We start from the raw sequence: 20,813 nt of genomic DNA, 5'->3' as shown, positions 1-20,813 counted from the left end.
TAGTGCAAGGGCCATAATGAGGTAGGTTGAGAGATCTGGTTTTCTGCCACATCATAAAGCCAGAAGCAGAGAAGTTTGGTCATAAATCTATAGCTCCATTCACAAATCCTCAGAAAATGAAAAGGGCCTCACCCAGCATGACCTGGACAACATAGAGAGATCAACCTGTGTGTGACTAATATCCATGCCAACCAAGCATGAAGAATTGTCATCTATAAGAAGGGAAATTCTAACAGCTTTCCCTTGACAAAGTATAGTTTGGTACAGTGTTGCCAAATCTTCCATCACCAACACCCGGGGAAGGAAGGGGGATCGTGGTTTGAAGAGGAGTTACAATCTGAGAATGTGGCTTAGAGTTCTTCACACTAAAACAAAATATGAATTAGCAGCATAATCGTGTATTTGTCACTGCCTGGATGAGTACAGCTTCAACCGCACTCAAATGGCTCATCATAAACAAGAAACAAGAGGAAATGTGCTTCTGCATAAGAATAACACTTAGACTAACTGAATTAAACAGCTTTCTCTGTGTTGTCATTAGCCAGTAGTTAATCACTTTTTAATTAAGCAAACTGCAGATTGGTGACTTTCAATCTACTCCATACCATTGACGCTCCAGCTAGATGGTGCAGGGTTGATGTGGCTGAACTGAGATTAAACCAGACAAGATACTTAATGAGTCCAAAAAAATAATGAATTTCATGTCATTGAGAAGAGCAAGGATTTGGCCCTAACCTTTCAAATAAACATCTATCTGCTCCTTGTGAAGTTGCAGCCCTAAAATCAATGCAAACCTGCTTCAAATCACATATGGGCCCATAATTGTGTAGCCAAAAATCGGTATAACATTACTGACAATGCCTGTGCAATTAAGCATTTGTAAGGGATGCAGAAATACTTCAGCTGTTGAACTCACTCTAAAATTGAGTTTTGTGTTTGGAAAGTACAATAGGCATAGTGAAAACTAACTTCACCATGGACGGTCCCAAGCTTGGGTGCTAAAAGAGGGGGCTCAGGCATAGGGCTAGCAACCCCATCCCATAAAAACCCAGAGCTGCAGAAAAGCCAATACAACTTCCAAAGATCTCATCCCTAGGAAAGGAAGGATATACCAAGAAGATTGGCTACATCTGGGGGCAACTTGAAAGAGAGGCCCAGAACAGAACATTCTGGCAAGCAACTGTGAGCAGCTTATGACCAGTATGGGTGATGGACTAAAGAAGAAGAAGATAGAGAAAAGTGTGAAGTCGTGAGGTTTCTCAATTTGATGATGGTCAGCATCAAGTTTTGCAAAAACTTGGACTTTGACAATAATCACATCAATTTTTAATGTTATTTGGCATTCACATTTGATCATTAGATTTGATGTGCACAAATGCGCATAAGTACAAATGGAGATTTAACTCTTTGGCCTAAATTTCTCACAGTGGTGTTGAGCTCAATTTGCTTTTAAGATTTCTCCCAAATGCAAAAAGGAATTCTGCATTGTAGTTATATGAATGGGTGTACACTATAATTGATATGCAAGATGGACTTTCGGTTTTCCAAGGTTAAGGAAAGGGGTCAATGTGTTGGGTGGACGCATCCCTAAGTGCATCACTACATACTTGAAAAAGTGATCCTATGTCAAAACTCGTAAGTGTATCACAGCCATTCCAGATCTTAACTCATGAAGTTCACCACACAACCAATTAGCCATGAGCTTTCCTCCTCACATCACAAGTGTTTCCAAGATGGCAACCAATCAGCTGCTTGAAAATTGGCCAAGCATTTGGAGGATACTCCACAATTAACAGTGCAATAATGATGCCTCCTTGTATGGTGATGAAATGTTTACATGTAAATTGGCATGATTGGAGAACAACTCAAACCAACCATCAGCCACCTGAGCTACACATTTTCTAGATCAATTATAAATTATAAAATTATTGTAGCATGGAAAAAGCACTATAGTGCCAAATTTGTGATTCTAATTCCCACCCTTGACAAAAGAGATGGTTGTTGATTTCAGGAGGACATGGAACGACCACTCTTCGCTGCACATCAACGACTCCTCCGTAGAGATCATTAAGAACACCAAATTTCTTGGTGTTCACTTGGCGGAGAATCTCACCTGGTCCCTCAACACCAGCTCCATAGCAAAGAAAGCCCAGCAGCATCTCTACTTTCTGCGAAGGCTGAGAAAAGTCCATCTCCCACCCCCCATCCTCACCACATTTGACAGAGGTTGAATTGAGAACATCCTGAGCAGATGCATCACTGCCTGGTTCAGAAATTGCACCATCTCGGATTGCAAGACCCTGCAGCGGATAGTGACGTCAGCTGACAAGATCATCGGGGTCTTTCTTCCTGCCATTACAGACATTTACACCACATGCTGCATCCGTAAAGCAAACAGCATTATGAAGGACCCCACGCACCCCTCATACAAACTCTTCTCCCTCCTGCCATCTGGCAAAAGGCACCGAAGTATTTGGGCTCTCACAACCAGACTATGTAACAGTTTCTTCCCCCAAGCCATCAGACTCCTCAATACCCAGAGCCTGGACTGACACCAACCCACTGCCCTCTACTGTGCCTATTGTCTTGTTTATTATTTATTGTAATGGCTGCACTGTTTTGTGCACTTTATGCAGTCCTGGGTAGGTCTGTAGTCTAGTGTAGTTTTGTGTTGTTTTATGTAGTTCAGTGTAGTTTTTGTATTGTTCATGTAGCTCCATGTTCCTGAAAAACGTTGTCTCATTTTTACTGTGTACTATACCAGCAGTTATGGTCGAAATGACAATAAAAAGTGACTTGACTTGACTTGTCTTGACTTGACTTGACCTGACCTTGCTGTTTAACGTTGCCATTTACAATGATTGGGAGCAGACTGATCATGGGCTCATGTCCAGAAGAACTGGATTAATTCTGTTCTTCATTTCATATCCTTTCATATCAGTGCAGAATTAATTGAACTCAGGTTGTTTATGGCAACTTGTTTATATCCAGGAGTAACACACTAGTATTGTGTAAGGATTGTTGTTCATTCTTTATCTAATTTCTGTGGATGGAAGTAAGGGGACTCTTGAGGTGTCTAAACAAAGTTTAGTTTCATCATTTATGAGTCAAGATACTTCTTTCTATGCCAGCTCATTCTCATTCAGTTCACTAAACCAGGATTTCATAAATTATGTGGGAGGTATCATTTGAGTGGATTGAATTGACAGCAGGGAACCCTGGGACTTTCACAAAGAAATCTGTGAGTTGGGTCATTAATTTCAATATCCACCTAGGTTAGTTTTATTTGCGTTATTAGACTTCTAAAAACATAACAATGTGAATGATGAAATACTATGACCAGTCTCTATTCAAGCCCTTCAATATAGTACATCTACACACACATACCCATGCACATACAGCTGGGTCAAGTCATTCTGTGATCATACGGACTCTTGCAATTATAACTTATAAAATCATAGAAACTGGAACTGCTCTGCTCTGTCCACACTACCCATCAAACATGCTTTCACACTAATCTTACCAAGTACCACACACCCCAGAGTTTATCTCCTATCAACACACTAGGTGTGATTTATAGTGAGCAATTAATACACCAACCCATATATCAGAATCAGAATCATGTTTATTATCATTGACATATGTCATGAAAGTTATTTTGCATCTGCTGTATAGTTCAATACATAAAACCTACTATAAATTACAATACGATACATATTAAAAGAATTAAATGAACTAAGTAGAGCAAAAACAATGAGAGAATGTTCAATGGGTTCATTGTTTGTTCAGAAGTCTGATGGTGGAAGGGAAGAAGCTGTTCCTAAAATGTTTCATGTGTGTCTTTAGGCTCCTGTATCTTCTTTCTGATGATAGTAATGAGAAGATGAGGAATTCAAGGATCCAGTTGCAGAAGAGGTGCAGAAGGCTAAGTATTAAAACTCGGTGATTAATCGTGTGGGACAAGCACTGAACTCCAGTCGATGAATTGCTGTTGTCCGGATGGTCCAAGGCTGAGTGGAAAGCCATTGAGATTGCATCCACTGTAGACCTATTGTGGGGGTAGACAAATTCACAACAGGTGCAAGTCATTGCTTGGGACGAGTTAATTGGGAAACTAGAACACCTGGAACAACCATGCAAACTCCACACAGAAAGCATCTGGGGTAAAGAATGAATCCAGGTTGTTGGAGCTGTGGGGCAGCAGCTCTGCAAGCTGTTCCACTCTCCCACCTGAAATGAATCATCCTTTGAAAACAGTATAACATCTTCTCAAGTTATTTGTTTACACCTCCTTACCTCGTAAAGTCATTGACCAGGTTTTCACTGCTTGACTTAAGTCATCCTGTTATCAGTTCAGATTTTGCTTGTTTTCTTCACAAGTAAGTGACTTCTTTCTACTCGCTCTATATATCAATAGATAGAGTGGACAGCCAGCGCCTCTTCCCCAGGGCACCACTGCTCAATACAAGAGGACATGGCTTTAAGATAAGGGGAGGGAAGTTCAAGGGGGATATTAGAGGGAGGTTTTTTACTCAAAGAGTGGTTGATGCGTGGAATGCACTGCCTGAGTCAGTGGTGGAGGCAGATACTATAGTGAAATTTAGGAGACTACTAGACAGGTATATGGAAGAATTTAAAGTGGTGGGTTATATGGGTTTGAGGGTCAGCACAACATTGTGGGCTGAAAGGCCTGTACTGTGCTGTATTATTCTATGTTCTATTGCCAAAGTTACCATAGAAATCCAATATTATTGTAGACTGGTGGTATCTTTCTTTGCCCTCATCAACCTTTCTTAGATTCTACTCTTTTCAATGTTTCTGCTATTGAATGGCACCAGCACTAATATTGTTACGTCTCTCTTCCATCAAAAGGCGTGGTTCAACATGCACCAGCAGCCCAACCTGTGAAGGATACTGATTGCAGCTGAGCCTCATTCTGATCTCAATGTGCATTTGCAAATGTGTTCTTTCCAAAACATTCTAAGCAGTACATGCAGCAGAATCAATTTATTTCACTTGCACGTTGGAATAGACTCTGGAAAATAAAGCAGTGTTCACGTAGTAAATGGAAGAAAGCTGCAGGTACTGGAGATCTGAAATAAAAACAGAAAATGTTGAAATTACTTACATAGTTAACATTTCAGATTGAAGATTCTTCATCTGATAAAAGGCTTCGGATCTGAAGTGCTAACTCTGTTTCTTTTTCCACAGATACAATCTGACCTACTGAGTATTTTGAAGTTTATTGCTTTTTATGTTTTGCTCCATGTGCTGGCACTCCAGGAATAGATAGAATAGACCAAGCAATTAAGCAGAGTGTGCTGACCTGATACCAATGTATGGCTGCTTTTCAGTTGTAGATGAATACCAGACAGTGACACAGTTCCCTTTCTCAGTCCTTGGAATGACTACATTCTTTGTACCAAGGGTTATCCCAGTCTGATAGAGATTGCACAAGATGATTTCACTATCATCCTATCCTGCCAGGAGAAATTGAAGCATTTCATTCCAGTATTATGGTTTGGTGCTAAATTTAGTTTGTAGGATTGAAAAGGTGTTGTGCTAAATAATTGATCAATTTGTACCCAGTCTCCTTCTCATCAGTGGCTGAGTTAGCATTTGTTGGCGCTCAGAATTCAAAGCAAACATTGTCAGAACAATAGCATATTGACAGACTTCATGGGTTGGTAATTCCAAAGATTTAAAGTAAAATTTCAGAGAAATCAATTCAAATCTCAACCCAGCAATTGGGGAATTTAAATTCAGTTGAATAATTCATCTGGAATTTTTCATTTAGAAAAGTTAGTCTCATAACTATGACCATGAAACTAGTGAACTGTTGTAAAAACTCCATCTGGGTCATTAATGAGCTTCAAGCAAGAAAATTTATCATCCTTATCCTGTCTAGTCAATTTCTAAGTACAGACACATAAATCAAATTTATTAACTTTTGAAATGGCAGTTCAGTTTTCTTGAACCATTTAAGAAAAACACAATATTAATAACATCAAATTAGTTCAGGACATTTACAAAGACAGGTGTGTAAAAAGGGCCCATAGGATCATTGGGGACCAAAGACAGCAAAACCACAATCTATACCAGCTGCTACCATCCGGGAAATGGTACTGCAGCATAAAAGCCAGGACCAACAGGCTCTGGGACAACTTCTTCCACCAGGCCATCAGACTGAAGAACTCACGCTGACTTGAGTGTATTCTATGTTACACTGACTGTTCTATTTATTATAAATTACTATGATTGCACATTACACATTTAGACGTGGACGTAACATAAAGATATTTACTCCTCGTCAATATGAAGAATGTAAAAAATAAAGTCAATTCATTCATCCAAATTCATTCATTATCCAGCATGAAATCAGATAACAATTAATTCTTGACATAATAAAGGCTCATGTCCACCAGCCAAACTTGCAGAGGCATTCTTATGAATATTTGGGAACTTGTTCATAGGTCTGGAGAACTGTCCCATAAACTAGTCAAGCAATTGCCTGACATAGTCTTATATACATGAATTTTAGTCGGTGTCCTAGATTCCTGCATCGTGAGATTGGACTATCCTGAACTCTTCCATCATGAACCTACAATAAAGCAGTATCCTACAATTCATCCATGATGGGATTGCAGTGATGGAAGATCCAAAGACAGGGTTGACAAAGGATGCTTAATATTAACCTCAACTCTGTTTGAACTGGGATATTAATAATAAAACTAATCTTATTTATATAGCACCTTTCATACATTAAGATGCAGGCTCAAAGTGCTTTACATGGATTGTAAAGACAAATCAATATAGTGATAAAAATAAGAGTCAAAATTAAATATCCTAGGACAATTCACATAAACATTTTAAAAATGGCAATTTTACCAAAGTTCCTGTACCTTTTCCAATCTATCCCAATTTCTCCTCCATTATATTTCTTTTATTTATTAAAGAAATTTTTTTTCTAATTTTATCTGGAATAATAGACATCCAAGACTCAGGCTTTCCTTGTTATATTTGCCGTATGATAGAGGTGGCTTACAGCTACCAAATCTTAGATGGTATTTCTGGGCAGCCCAAATTAGAGCAGCAGTGTTTTACTTTGTTAAGGATCACTCCCCTACTTGGGTTTCAATGGAATGCCAGTCGATCAATATCCCTCTACAACCATATATGTATTAAGCAGATAAGAAGAAACTGGTCAAACAAGCTAAAAACCCTTTCTTAAAGAATGCAATAATGGTTTGGCATGATGCTCTTGTGTATTTGGGAGAGGCATCACAGTTATCCCAGTTTACTCCTATCTTTGGTAATGATAGCTTCCGGCCCGGCAGAGCAGACCCTGATTTTAAAACTTGGTCGACCCGAGGCATAGCTAAGGTGTTTGATCTTTATAATGGCAATACATTTATGTCATTTGAAGAACTCAAGGCCACATATGGAATTCCAACAAAACACTTTTTTAAATACTTTCAATTGCGAAGTTTTATTATGTCCAGGCAAGGTTACAGTTTGAAGCTCCCGCCTTTATCTACCCGAGAAGACATCACTCTGAAATTATCTGAAGCTAGGGGATATGTGTCTGTATTATACAATTTGTTTGCAAGTAAATGCAAAGAGTCATCAAACAACATACTACAAGCATGGAGAACTGATTTGCATGAGAATCTGTCAGAAAAAGAGAGGTCAGAAGCTGTTCCTTAATTCAAACCCAGTCAGTGAACACTCATTCTAAATTACTACAAGTGGATAACCAGACAGTATATTACTCCAGTCAGGTTGCATCACGTTGACCCCAACATTCCAGACACATGCATTAAATGTAACCACCAAAGGGAGTCTCTCTTCCATTGTATGTGGGAGTGCCCCCAGATAATCTGCTTCTGGAAGAAGGTGCTGGATTTGATTAGTCAGATTATTGGAAAAAAGGTGCCCCTTGATCCTAAGTTATGTATTCTGAATATTTATCCAAAGGACTTTGTAACCTCCAAAAATGTAAGGTCTCGGCTCAATGTTTGTTTTTTGGAAGCCAAACGCTGCATAGCCTATTCATGGAAGAAACCAACAACCAGCGGACTCTCACAATGGCTGAAAGGAATGACTTCTTATCTTGCTCTAGGAAAGATAAGCTACATCATGAAAAACAAACTTGGCAAATTTCGGGAAATTTGGGACATTTTCTACAAGTTTCTGGAGAACAATATTCAGGATGATGAAAGTAACAAACTGAATTGACTGCTTTTTTAATGTCGGGGCATTTGCTTTTTTTGTGTGTTTTTTTCCTTTAGATTTCTTATGCATTTTATTTTTTCTTTTTCTTTAACTTTATTGTACTTTCAAACCTATGGATGATCTAATGTGTTTTCTTTTCACTCTGTAAAAGCAATAAAGAGATGTTTAAAAAATATATCATAAGACAATCATGATGTAGTATGAAATGTAATTGAATTTACCAAATCGGACAAATGTAATTAACATCAACAGGCATTAAGTAATCCTACAAATTAAAAAAGTAGGTTTTTAGAAGTGTTTTGAAATGCTCCACAGTACGAGACTGGCATATCTCTAGGAACACGAGGCAAACCAATATTCACGGATCTAAGATTGCAATCAGGGACATAAGGGGATAGACACTCCAAAATATACAGAGGAGCTAGATTATTCTGAGCCTTATATACAGTAAAGAGTATTTTAAAACTGACCCTAAAAGGCACAGGCAACCAGTGTAATGATGCCGAAACTGGTGAAATCTGCTCAGGTTTTCTGTTTTTGGTTAAGGTTCTTGCTGCTGCATTTTGAACAAGCTGCAGCCAATTTATATTTTTCTTAGGCAGTCCTGAAAAAAATGCATTACAGTAGTCTAATTGGCTAAAACCAAAGTGTGTATCAATTCTTCTGCAACTTGAGATGCTATAAGAAATCAAACTCTTGCAATGTTCCTTAAGTGAAAGAGCACTGTCTTAATAATATGGTTAATATGTGATTTGAAATTTAGTTTGGAGTCAATAATAACACCTAAGTTCTTTACTTCTGACTTGATTTGTAAGGCCAGACATTCAAGTTTATTTCTATGATTCACATTTTTTATTGCTATCAATAACCAAAATTTCCTTTTTTTCCCTTATTTATTTGTTCGATTGTTCATTTGTTTATGTATCTATCTATTTATTTATTCTTTGTTTATTTGTTTATTGAGGTACAGTGCAGAATAGGTCTTTCCATCCCTATGAGCCAGATCACTCAGCAACCCTCAATTTAACCCCAGCCTTATTATGCGACAATTCACCATGACCAATTAACTTACCGTCCGTTTAAGGAAATTCAAACTTATCCATTACAGAGGGTGTAGAGCTTCAGTGTCATCTGACATAACAGTCAAATGGAGTTGTGTATAACTTATAAAGCTGTAGTAATTCACCTTATGTTTTGAGATAATCTGACTTAATGCGAGCATGTGGAGTGAGAACTGCAAAGGCCAAGAATTGATCTTTACGGCACACCAAACACAATATTATGGATCTTGGGTACATGATCACCACATGAACTTTCTTCATTGTATGTAAGATTGAAACCAGTTTAAGCCTTTACTGGAAAGACCTTCCATTGACTAAAGCAGTTTAAAATAATGCTGTGATCTGTGGTATCAAATGCTGTGCTCAGACCTTAAGAGAACAAGAACTGATAAGTTACCTGTATCAGCATTAAGCTGTAAGTCATTAACTACTTTAAGCAATGCAGTTTCAAAATGGTTCAAATGGTTTAATTTAATATCTGAGAATGTATGCAGTATACAACCTTAAATTCTTACTCTTCACAGAGACATCTACAAACCAGGAAACCCCAAAGAATGAATGATAGCAAAATCAGAACCCCAAAGCCACCCATCCCCCACCCACACACCAGCAGCAGAAACATGAACCCTCCGCCCACTTGCGCCGGCAAAGAAACCACAGTGCCCTCCTCCATGCACGCAATAGTAAAAGCTCCCAACGAGAACTTGATCTAGAGTTGATAAAAAATTACAGTCCATAATGCAGCACTTTGCTGTCTCAGACAGGTTCTCTCACCAGCGAGCAATGGAGATCACTCTTTCAGCAATAAGAGTGGGAGACCAGCAGCTCGCTGTTCCGAAGTTCCAATCTTCCATGTCGCTTCTCCAAGCCCCTCGACTTGAGGACTGACAATTTCTCACTCTCCATCAAGAGAAAGAGAGAGAGAGGGATTGCTCAAGTACAGGGGCCTTCTTTCAACAAAAGCGCACACTACCTGCTGTCCCAAAGTTTCAGTCTCCCACGATGCTTCAGTCAGCAAAATTGGTGAGGAACTGGGTCATCTATGGGGCTGCTCCCTGAAGGTGCACGTCTTCCAGGTTGCACCTGGAGATATCGAAATGCCAGGCCGCACGGCTAATGTGAAAACCCACCGCTTGCGGAGAACTGTAGTTGTGGCTCCAGTTTACATAGTCCAACAGAATCCTAGCCACCTTGAAAAGAAAAGAAATACATAAGAAAGGAAGGATAAGCTGTCGTGTGGACGATCTGGAAGAAGTTTGGCTAGGTCTGCAAAAGCCTTTGGTGTCATCTTTCCTAACGCCTCCCACAATCTGTATTATAATTTGATCTAAAACCTGACTAATACTTGTCAAGAATCAGGAGACTTCTCATCTGTTGTTTCCCTTTAGTGGTAAGTCAATGGTCCTCCTTGTTGAATCCAAGGAGTTGTGGCATCCATGTACTCGAATGGAGAAGACTTCAATGGGCATCATCAAGAATGCCTTAAAGCTGGAAATTGATGAGGTGATAGTAGATGTAAATCCTTCCACTATCTGTACTCTGAAGGCTTGACACATGCCCCACTCCAACATTACGTATATTGCCATCCTTCTTCAATTAAATACTTGGAAGATCATGACGTGTAATGCTACACAAAGTCGAGGGACCAACCAGCTATATAAGTTAATAAAGTCCATGTACAATAGTGGAGGCAATTCCACAAATAGCATATCAAAATTCTATCTTCCAGTTATATTTATTAATGCATTGTAGTGATTAAGCAGCAAGGGACTTCAAAAAGCACCAAGTTCCTCCAAACATATGGAGTGGATGCTTCACTCTGCCTTCTCCTTGGGTAAACGAAAAACATTCTTTAATCTGCTTTATTCATTCCATAAGATATCAAGAAAAGGATGTCTTTATCTCAGGAAAAAAATGTGTCTATTTAAGCTTCCCACAGTTGTCAGTCAGCTTTCAACCTTCAGCAAGGCAATGGGAGATACAGAATCAAGGGTAGAACACTCTAGTGATACAGGTCTCTTCCGGTTAAGATGGTGCTACTGAACATATGCGACAGCTTCTGGTAGTCAAAAAGATAAGAAATCTGACTAAAACCATCACTAAAAATACCTTTTCTGTGGTAAATTGTATTAAAATATCATCACAAACAGCGAAGGGGTAAGCGATAGCAAGGCAAGTTCATGATGTCTTGCAGAATTGTTGCAGTTGGCGTTCCGATTGGCCCAGGTATAAGGTTGGATTGCTCTGGGCGCTGAAAGAAGTCGGGATCCAGGCAGAGAAGTTTCAATGCCCGGTCAGCTGGACGGGTGTGAGGTTGGATCACTCTAGGTGCTGAGCTGACCTGAAGAGCTTGAGAGTGGCTTCAGGCTGAGTAGTGGAATCTGGGCCTGGAGCGAGTTGCTGGTCAGTATGTTCTAGGCCCTGATCTTTTTGCTGCAGCTGAGTCTGAGTGTAAGGTACAATGCACTGTTTAGACAATGTAAACGCCAGACCAGATCACAGTCAAGAACCGATTTCGCTCACTCTCCATGATGTTCACTTGTCTCTACAGGGCACAGAATCTTTCACGGTTCTGTCATTAGTTCAATTTAAATGCAGGCTCAGATATACTGAAAAGGCGGGATGTCAGTCAGGCCTAGAGCCAATATCACTCGTACTCTCTATGGCACTGAGGCTATGAAGACTGCCCCGGCTGCTGTGCTCCATGCCCGCTAATATGCTGAACTGACAAGTGAGGCTTTGGGCCTACTTTGGACTGCTCTGGGGATCAGAAATGAGGACTCAATTTTGGTTCAGAATGCTGTTGTTGTTTGCTTCAATTGTTTTATTTTTATTCTTTTTTCTTTAATTGGGTTCTTTTGGGTTTCTTGCTTTGTGGCTACCTGTGAGCAAGCAAATCTCAAGGCTGTATAATTTAAAAATTGTTTGTCAATAAATATATCTTGAATCTGCTCGTATTATTGACCTCTGTTGTCACGGATAATAAAATAAAATAGCTGAATTAACTGGGCCTGGAACACACGCACTCTTACAACTCAAATATATATTTTTTACTTGTGCACAAACAGGACGGCATGGCCCCTGTCACCCACTCTGTTCTGAGATCTGAACAGAAAACTGCTATTTTTATACAGAATTGGCTTATCAATTAGAGATACTGTAACTGATTTAGTTATTTATTTATTATTATCTTTTTTTTCTTCTTCTTTATTATGTATTGCTTTGAATTGCTGCTGCTAAGTTAACGAATCTTATGTCATATGCCGGTGATAATAAACTTGATTCTGATTCTGATATTGACCATTTGGTAAGTTGTATATGTTTGAATTCCTTACTCGCAAGATCAATCCCCGTTCGCAATAGCGGTGTTCAAAGTAAGCCGAGACTTCAAGCTGACAAATGATGATATTTTGCAGTTAGTAAAGCAATTGTCCACCATTATATATCCTTCCAATATTCCTACCTCGTCTGTCTCCAGCACCTCCGATTGTGTAAAGGGATGCTATGCTTTAAGAAGACCTTTCTAGAAAAGGCTCACTTGGCTGGCTTGAGTGAACACTGCCATCGTCATCCCAGAGTATCTCATCTGTACTTCGCAGAGTTGTCTCCAAAGGTCTCACGTGACTGCAAATGCCCAGGTTATCTTTGCCTGGATGTTGTCTTTAACCCTTGCCTTACCACAACTTCCACACCTGCCATCTTAGAAATCAATCTGGTGAATCTTTACTGGACACCATCATTGGGAAATACCTGTATTTGGACTCCTTTGTTGGGGAGACCAAAACTGTACACAGCACGCCAGGTGTAGTCTCGTCAAGTTTCAATTTAATTGCAACAAGACGCCCTTGATCCTGTACTCAAGACTCCCAGTAATGAAGGCCAACATACTAATTGCCTCGTTAACTAGTGAGCTGCATATGCATGATGCTTCTTGCTCTATTTCTGCATCAGCTATATCCAACCAGGGCCATTCAGATAATATTCTGCCTGTCTGTTTTCCCCACTGAAGTAGATAACTTCACATTTATCCACGACATAACTTTTCCGTGATATACTTACATGATCACTCAACTTGTCCAACTCACCTTGAAGTCTCCCTACCTACTCTCATACTAATAATCTCACCCAGTTTGGTGTTGTTGGGAAACTTTGGAAATAGTGTATTTGATTATTTCATCCAACTATGTAGTGATTACCTGGGTCCCAAGCATTGATCACTTTGGTGAGCCTAAAACCCTCAAAAAATAACCCGTTCAGTCCCTTTTACTGCTTCCTGTCTGTCAACTACCTTCCAAAACATGAGAGTATATTACCACTCCCCCCCCCCAATGCTGGTGACAAAACCTGCAAGAAAAATGTGTCGAGCTGCAGGTCTTCACTGACACATGGGGTAGGTAAAGCTGCAATTAGATTGGCTAAGGAGCGTTTGTGATATTGAGATACAGTAGTTATAGACAATAATTTTAGTGAAGTGGTCCTTCTGAAGAAGGTTTGGTTATCACAGGAAAGGCAAAAGTGGTAGACAGGGAGTGCGGGATTCTCCTGTAGCCATTCACCTCAGTAACAAGTATATTGCTTTGTGTATTGGTGGAGGTGAGGTGGGGGCATGCTGTGGCCTTTCAGAGGAGAGCAACAGCAGCCAGGTATGTGGTACCAGAGCTTGTTCTGATGTACTGTAGGGGAGGGTGGAATCTAGGAAAATTGTAATGATAGGAAACTTGATTGTTAGGAGGTCCGACAGAAAAAACTGGGGCTGAGAATGTGAGTCCAACAAGGTGTGTTGCCTCCTTGATGCCCAGGTCAAGGATGTCTCCAAAAGTCAGAGATTTTTCCATCTCAGTTAGTTAGATGAGATCTCAGAAGACTGGAGGATGATTAATATGTTTCCTTCAAGAAGAGCTACAAGGGAAAACCAGGGACCTATGGCAATACACAAAATGCTGGAGGAACTCAGCAGGTCAGGCAGCATCTATGGAAATGAATAGAATAGCAGTTTTGGGCTGAGACCCTTCTTCAGGACTGAGGAAGAAAGAGGAAGATGCCAGAATAAAACGTTGGTTGCGTGGGGGTGGGAGGTAGGGGAAGGAAGCTATCTGGAAGGTGATGGGTGAAGCCAAGTGGGTGGGGAAGATCAAGGGCTGGAAAAGAAAGAATCTGATAGGAGGGGAGAGTGGACCACCGGAGAAAGGTAAGGAGGTGGGGACCCAGGGGGAAGTGATAGGCAGGTGAGAAGAGGTAAAAGGTCAGAGTGGGGAATAGAGGGGGAGGGGGAAATTGTTTACTGGAAAGAGAAATCAATATTCCTGCCATCAGGCTGGAGGCTACCCAGGCGGAATATAAGGTGCCTCTGGGCAGCCTTGTCTTGGCACAAGAGTAGGTCATGGACCGACATAACAGAATAGAAATGGGAATTAAAATGTTTGGTCACTGAGAAGTCCCGCTTGTGGTGGATGGTGTGGAAGTGCTTGATGAAGTGGTCCCCAATTTATGACGTTTCTTACCAATGTAGAGGAGACATCAGACACAATAGATGAGCCCAGCAGATTCACAGGTGAGCTGTTGCGTCACCTGAAGAGACTGTCTTGGGCCCTGAATGGAGGTGAGGGAGGAGGTGTATGGGCAGGTGTAGCACTTAGGCCACTTGCAGGGATAAGTGCCAGGAGGGAGATAAGTAGGGAGAGATGAATGGACAAGGGAATCATGGAGGAGACTGTGAAAAGTTGTGGGGAGGGGAGTGAGGTGGTATCTATAGCCTAGTGCACCTTGCAACACAGCTAGGAAAGTTGCTGGAAAGGATTTTACTTGTATTTGGAAAGTCAAGAACCGATTATGGATGATAAGCATTGTTTTGTATGCTAGGAAAAACATAGTCAACGGTAGAGCCCTGGAGAGTGTTACTAAGTCCATAGTTCGCTGATACATATGAAAAGAATGGAGAAGAAAGTGCATGTAATACATTCTGTATAGTTGTACAAATTATTAGCTAGGCTGTACTGGGACTATTGTGTCGTTCTGTTTGCTAGGGTTCAACTGAGAGGATGATGGGTATATGGAATGAGCTGCCAGAGGAAGTGGTAGAGGAACAGTCACAATGTTTAAGAGCCTTTTTTTATAGTGCATGGATAGGAAAGATTTAGAAAGATACAGTGTAAACTTAAATAAATGGTATTAGTATAGATAGGCATCTGGTTGACATGAAAGAGTTTGGTCAAAGAGCCTGTTTCCTGCCTGCCCATGCATTTTAAGTTTTCACACTAAGTTTCTGTGGAGGACTTTCAATAACTTTCTGAAGATCCAGATATCTTTATTTCTCCCTTATCTATTCTACTAGTTGATCTTCAGAAAACCACAGTAGTTTTCTCAAATTTGATTTTCTTTTCAAAAATCCATACTGACTTTACATAAACAAATTGCTATTTCTAAGAGTCCTGTTAATGCAGCCTTTATGATAACAACTAGCATTTTCCCTATTACAGATCCTGGGCTAAACATTCTGCATTTCTCTAATTTCCCTCTCTCTCTCCTTTGTTAAATAGTAGAGTCATATCTTCCACTCTTGAACTGGCAGGATCTATTGTCTGACTTACAAAATTTTGGATAATAACAACCAGTACACGCATTATTTCAATGTTTCCCTCTTCACTAATGTGGGATGTATATCATTAGGCTCCAGTGACTTAGTTTTCAGTCCCATTAATGCCTCCAAACTATTTTTTTCCTCCTACTAATTTCCCTTAATTCTTCATTTTTCATTAGTCTATTGGTTCACTTGCATTTTGGGGAAATTATTTGTGTAATTTTCTATGAAAACAGCATCTGTTTAATTGGTCTGTCATTTCTTTGTTCCCCAAATGTACATTCTGTTTGAATTATGCTTCTGACCATGAGGGAGTTGCTATTGTGTTCACCAATCTTTCCCATTTTGCATATGTATAATCTTTTTGCAACCTAATTTACAAGTTTCCTCTCATACTCTATTTTGGTTCATATAATTAACCACTGGTTTCTAATTTACAGATTTCTAATTGCTCCAGCCATCAGGCTTGTTCTTTTCTGTGACTCTTCGTGGATCTAATACTGTGATTAATCTTTCTTGTTAACCATGATCTAGTCACTTTTGCTTTAGAGTTGTGTGCCAGAAAGGAATGTAGTTCTTGCAATCTTTCATTCTTTCCTTAAATACTAATTATTTTCTATCCACTAGCACACTTTGCACCAATACTCTGCAATACATTCTGGCAGACCACTCCTCATATCCAGTAGTTTTTGTTTAAATTTAGGAACCTAGTTGTTAGCTTGAACCTAGTTCTTCACTTTTCATCATAATGAAGAATTCTACCATGTACAATCACTCTTCCCCACATAGCAGGATTATTGTCTACCTGACAGTCTTGTCACTTACTACATATTCACCTGTACCCTGTTCATTTCTGTTCACTCTTGTCCCCGCCGTTCACTCGTATTCCTTACATTCACTCCTTTTCACTCCTGTTCCCCTGTTCTCCCATTCCCTCCTGATCCCTGCTATTCACTCATGTTCCCTCCTGTTCACTCCTGTTTCCCCATTCCCTGCTGTTCACTCGTGTTCCCTCAATCCTGTTCCCCATTCCCTCCTGTTCACTCCTGTTCCCTCATTCCCTCCTGTTCACTCGTGTTCCCCCATTTACTCATGTTCCCCCATTCTCTCCTGTTCCCCTCTGTTCACTCCTCTCCCCCTCTGTATTCACACTCCTCTCCCCCTCTGTATTCACTCCTGTTCCCCTCTGTTCACTCCTTTTCCCCTCTGTTCACTCCTCTTCCCCTCTGTTCACTTGTGATCCCCTCTGTTCACTCATGTTCCCCTCTGTTCCCTCCTGTTCCCCTCTGTTCACTCCTGTTCCCCTCTGTTCACTCCTGTTCACTTATGTTCACTCCTGTTCACTCCTGTTCACTCCTTTTCCCCTCTGTTCACTCCTGTTCCACTCTGTTCACTCCTCTTCCCCTCTGTTCACTTGTGATCCCCTCTGTTCACTCGTGTTCCCCTCTGTTCCCTCCTGTTCCCCTCTGTTCACTCCTGTTCACTCCTCTACCCCTCTGTTCACTCCTGTTCACTCCTCTTCCCCACTGTTCACTCCTGTTCACTCCTTTCCCCCCGTTCACTCCTGTTCACTCATGTTCCCCCTGTTCACTTCTGTTCACTCTTGTTCCACCATGATCCCTCCGTTCACTCCTGTTCACTTGTGTTCCTTCACATTTACTTATGTTCACACTTGCCCCCTCCTGTTCACTCATGTTCATTTTGCATCATAATAGGACCAAATGTGTCTTGAAGATGCCCTGTAAAAATAAAACCAATCGATACTCACCTAACCACGCCATCTTCTGGGGTTTAGATGGTCTGACTCTCCATAATATGGATATCTTGTGCAGCCTCTTCATAGGCTCAGCCCTGTCCCACTAATTGGCAGCCATGTTTTGCTGCCGGGATTTTAATATTTAAAGAGCATCTGATCAGTCGTCAGCTCTACTTTGGATTCTATTTCAGTGTCTAGTTTAGAACCCTATCCTCATTTCAGTCTTATATCATGTCTCAATTCTAGTCTCAGATACTCCAGCATTTGTATTCAAAGCATCCTCGCCTAGGTCTCTTGTCACAGTATCAAAGGGACTTGCATTTCACTTGATTATATTTGTGACTGTTGGAGGTCAAGTATCTTAGTTGACAGGGAATCAGTTCAGAGTTTTTCACAGTAGTGTCGTATTCTCAACCTCTTCTTTTGGTTTCTTCTGCCTTCCAAATACACTTTCTTTATCCACCCATGCTTCTCCCTTCTAAATCTTTGTGCATTTTCCATCCTCCTACAAACTAGTTTAAACTCTCCCTAACATCACTGACAAAACTCCCTATGAGACTATTGATCCATCTACAGTGTGATTCATACTGGTCCAACCTTCTCCATGCAGTTCCACTCTCCCAGAAATCTGAAGCACTCCATCTTCCACTATCATTTCAGCAAGTTATTCATTGGTACTCTTTTCCTACATCAATAAAAGAATTCTAGAGATCACTCTCCCAAATCATACCTTTTAGCTCCCTAACATCTGTCTTGGGTAGCAGGGTGGAGATAGGTCTCTGTGAAAGGAGGTGTAAGGCACTCTTTCCCACCTCTAGCCTGCAGACCACCCTTCGGAAAGATGTAGCACCTGCTTAGCCCCTCTGATCAGGGTCGCGCAAAGCCATGGGAGCAGGTCATGGATGGTTGTATCATCATCTGGTGCATATCACAAACCTGGTTACACGACAACTGACGCCAGGCCATGATCAACTTCTGAAGAGTATTGATAATGGCTGGGGTCACCTGTCTTGTAAAGACACAGCCTTTAGAGAAGACAAATCACTCCTGTAGACAAATTGGCCAAGAACAGTCATGGTGAAAAGACCATGATCCCCTATGTCTTAAGACATGGCACATAATGAAGATGATGAGTGTCTGTCTATAGGATCTTAAACTAGTTTGTTGCCATGTAATAGGTAAATCACCATTAAATATAGTAACTGATTCAGGCCCTTGAGTCTGCTCCACCATTCAATCATACCTGATTTTTAAAAATTCCATTCTCTCCATAAATCTTAAGTTACTTACCAATTAAGAATCTACCAATCTTTGCCTTAAATACACCCTATGACTTGACCATCACAGCCCTCCATGGCAATGAATTCCACAGTTCCCCACTCCCTGGCTGAAAAAATTCCTCCTCATCTCAGTTTAAAAGGGAGTTCCATTTTTTCTGTGTCCTTAGATACCATATCCTTCTCTAAATAGAAAAATCCTTTCCATATCCTCTTTGTACAGGCCTTTCAGTTTCTGGCAAATTTCAGTACAATCCCTCCTCAGTTTTCTTAATGTTATCAATATAGACCATAACCTTTGACTCTTCAGCTTCATCCTTCAGACTATATACAACTTCTCAGTGACAATTTTGACTCCAGGCCTAGGAAGAAAACATGCCATCCTGTGAGCTCGCCTGTGTCCACTCAAAATGTCTGTGAGACTCCCTAACCGATGAATCCCTCATTAATGACGTCACCATACTCCCACCACCCCAAAACAACAGAGCAACCAGTGATGTTCAACACACATATTGTTTCACATGTTCATTACATGATGTTCTGATGCAGGTACCAGAGCTGAAATATTGACTGTTTCTCTTTCCTCAGATGTCCCCTGAATTTCTGTGGCCTTGATTCTTGCTGTGGACATGGACATTAATTAGAAGTGATCATCACACAGGAAGATGCCCTTTAGAAATTACCATAAAACAATAAAGCTATCTGCTTGACCCTCCTCGTTCAGCTTGCAGACAACTGTTCCCTTTTCCCTCCAAAGCCATGTTGGGCCCCATCCTGAAATATGCTTTCCAAGTAATTCCCAACATGCTTACACTGTAGTAGAAGTCACCTTGTGTGCAAGCTCTGGAATCTAGAGTTTGAGCTCCTTCATCAGGTGACATGATGTTCCAGGTCACAAGTACACTGGAGTTCCCATTCAGCACATAGCATCACAGAATTATTACAGCACATGTCCCTGACCTGCTTTTACTTTTATTTTGTTAAGAATGCTAACAATACTTTGTCAGAAAAAATCCAGATTCCTGAGCTGAAGTAAAAAAAAAAGTAAAATAACATTTAAAAAAATAACGTTTTGTTTTCTTTTATAAAGTTAGTCTGTACTTAAATGCATAAGGGGCAGGGGAATACAGTTGAAGTGATTTCTTAATAATTGCCACCACTGATGATGACTGATAATTAATTGGAATACACAAGATGCTGGAGGAAATCACCAGATAAGGGAGTGTCTCTGGAGAGAAAAGGACAATCGGTGTTTTGTACCACTCGGTTACTCCAGTATCCTGTATGATGCTCTAGATTCCAGCATTGGAGATCATAGGTGTCCAGCACAATGGTCAGATAGTATAGGTGGAAGAGTTTGTTTTAACATTGTAGGATAAAGAGGATATGAATGAAAGCAGTTCCAGGAACCAGAATTTAAATTATGAGAAAGATTAAGACTTCTGCTGACAGTCTTACGGGAAAGTTGCTATGACTAGAGGGCCTGAGTTGAAGGGAAAGGTTGACCAGGCTGGGATTTGTTCATTGGAACATAGGCGAGTGAAGGGCAACCTCGTAGAAATGTCTAACATTAAGCAGAGGCATGGATAAGATGGATGGTAATAGTCTTTTCCCCAGGGTTGCAAAGTCCAGAACTAAGGGGCATAGGTTTCAGATGAGAGAGGAAAAATTTAAAAGAGATAAACATGAGAAATTCTGCAGAAGGGTCTCAGCCCAACATGTTGACTCTTTCCCCATTTCCATAGATGGTCCTCCAGCATTCATGTGTGTTGCTTAAGATTTAACAGAGAGCTGAATGTGACATTTCTACAGAGAGGGTGGTGAGTATCTGGAACAAGCTACCAGAGGAAGTGGTTGGGGTGTGTTCAATTGTACCATTTGAGAACTATTTGGATAGCTACAAGCAG

The sequence above is a fragment of the Mobula hypostoma genome, chromosome 7, assembly GCF_963921235.1.
Source record: "Mobula hypostoma chromosome 7, sMobHyp1.1, whole genome shotgun sequence".
Lineage (NCBI taxonomy): Eukaryota > Metazoa > Chordata > Chondrichthyes > Myliobatiformes > Myliobatidae > Mobula > Mobula hypostoma.
The sequence above is the reverse complement of the archived record's forward strand: the minus strand, read 5'-3'. Positions refer to the sequence as shown.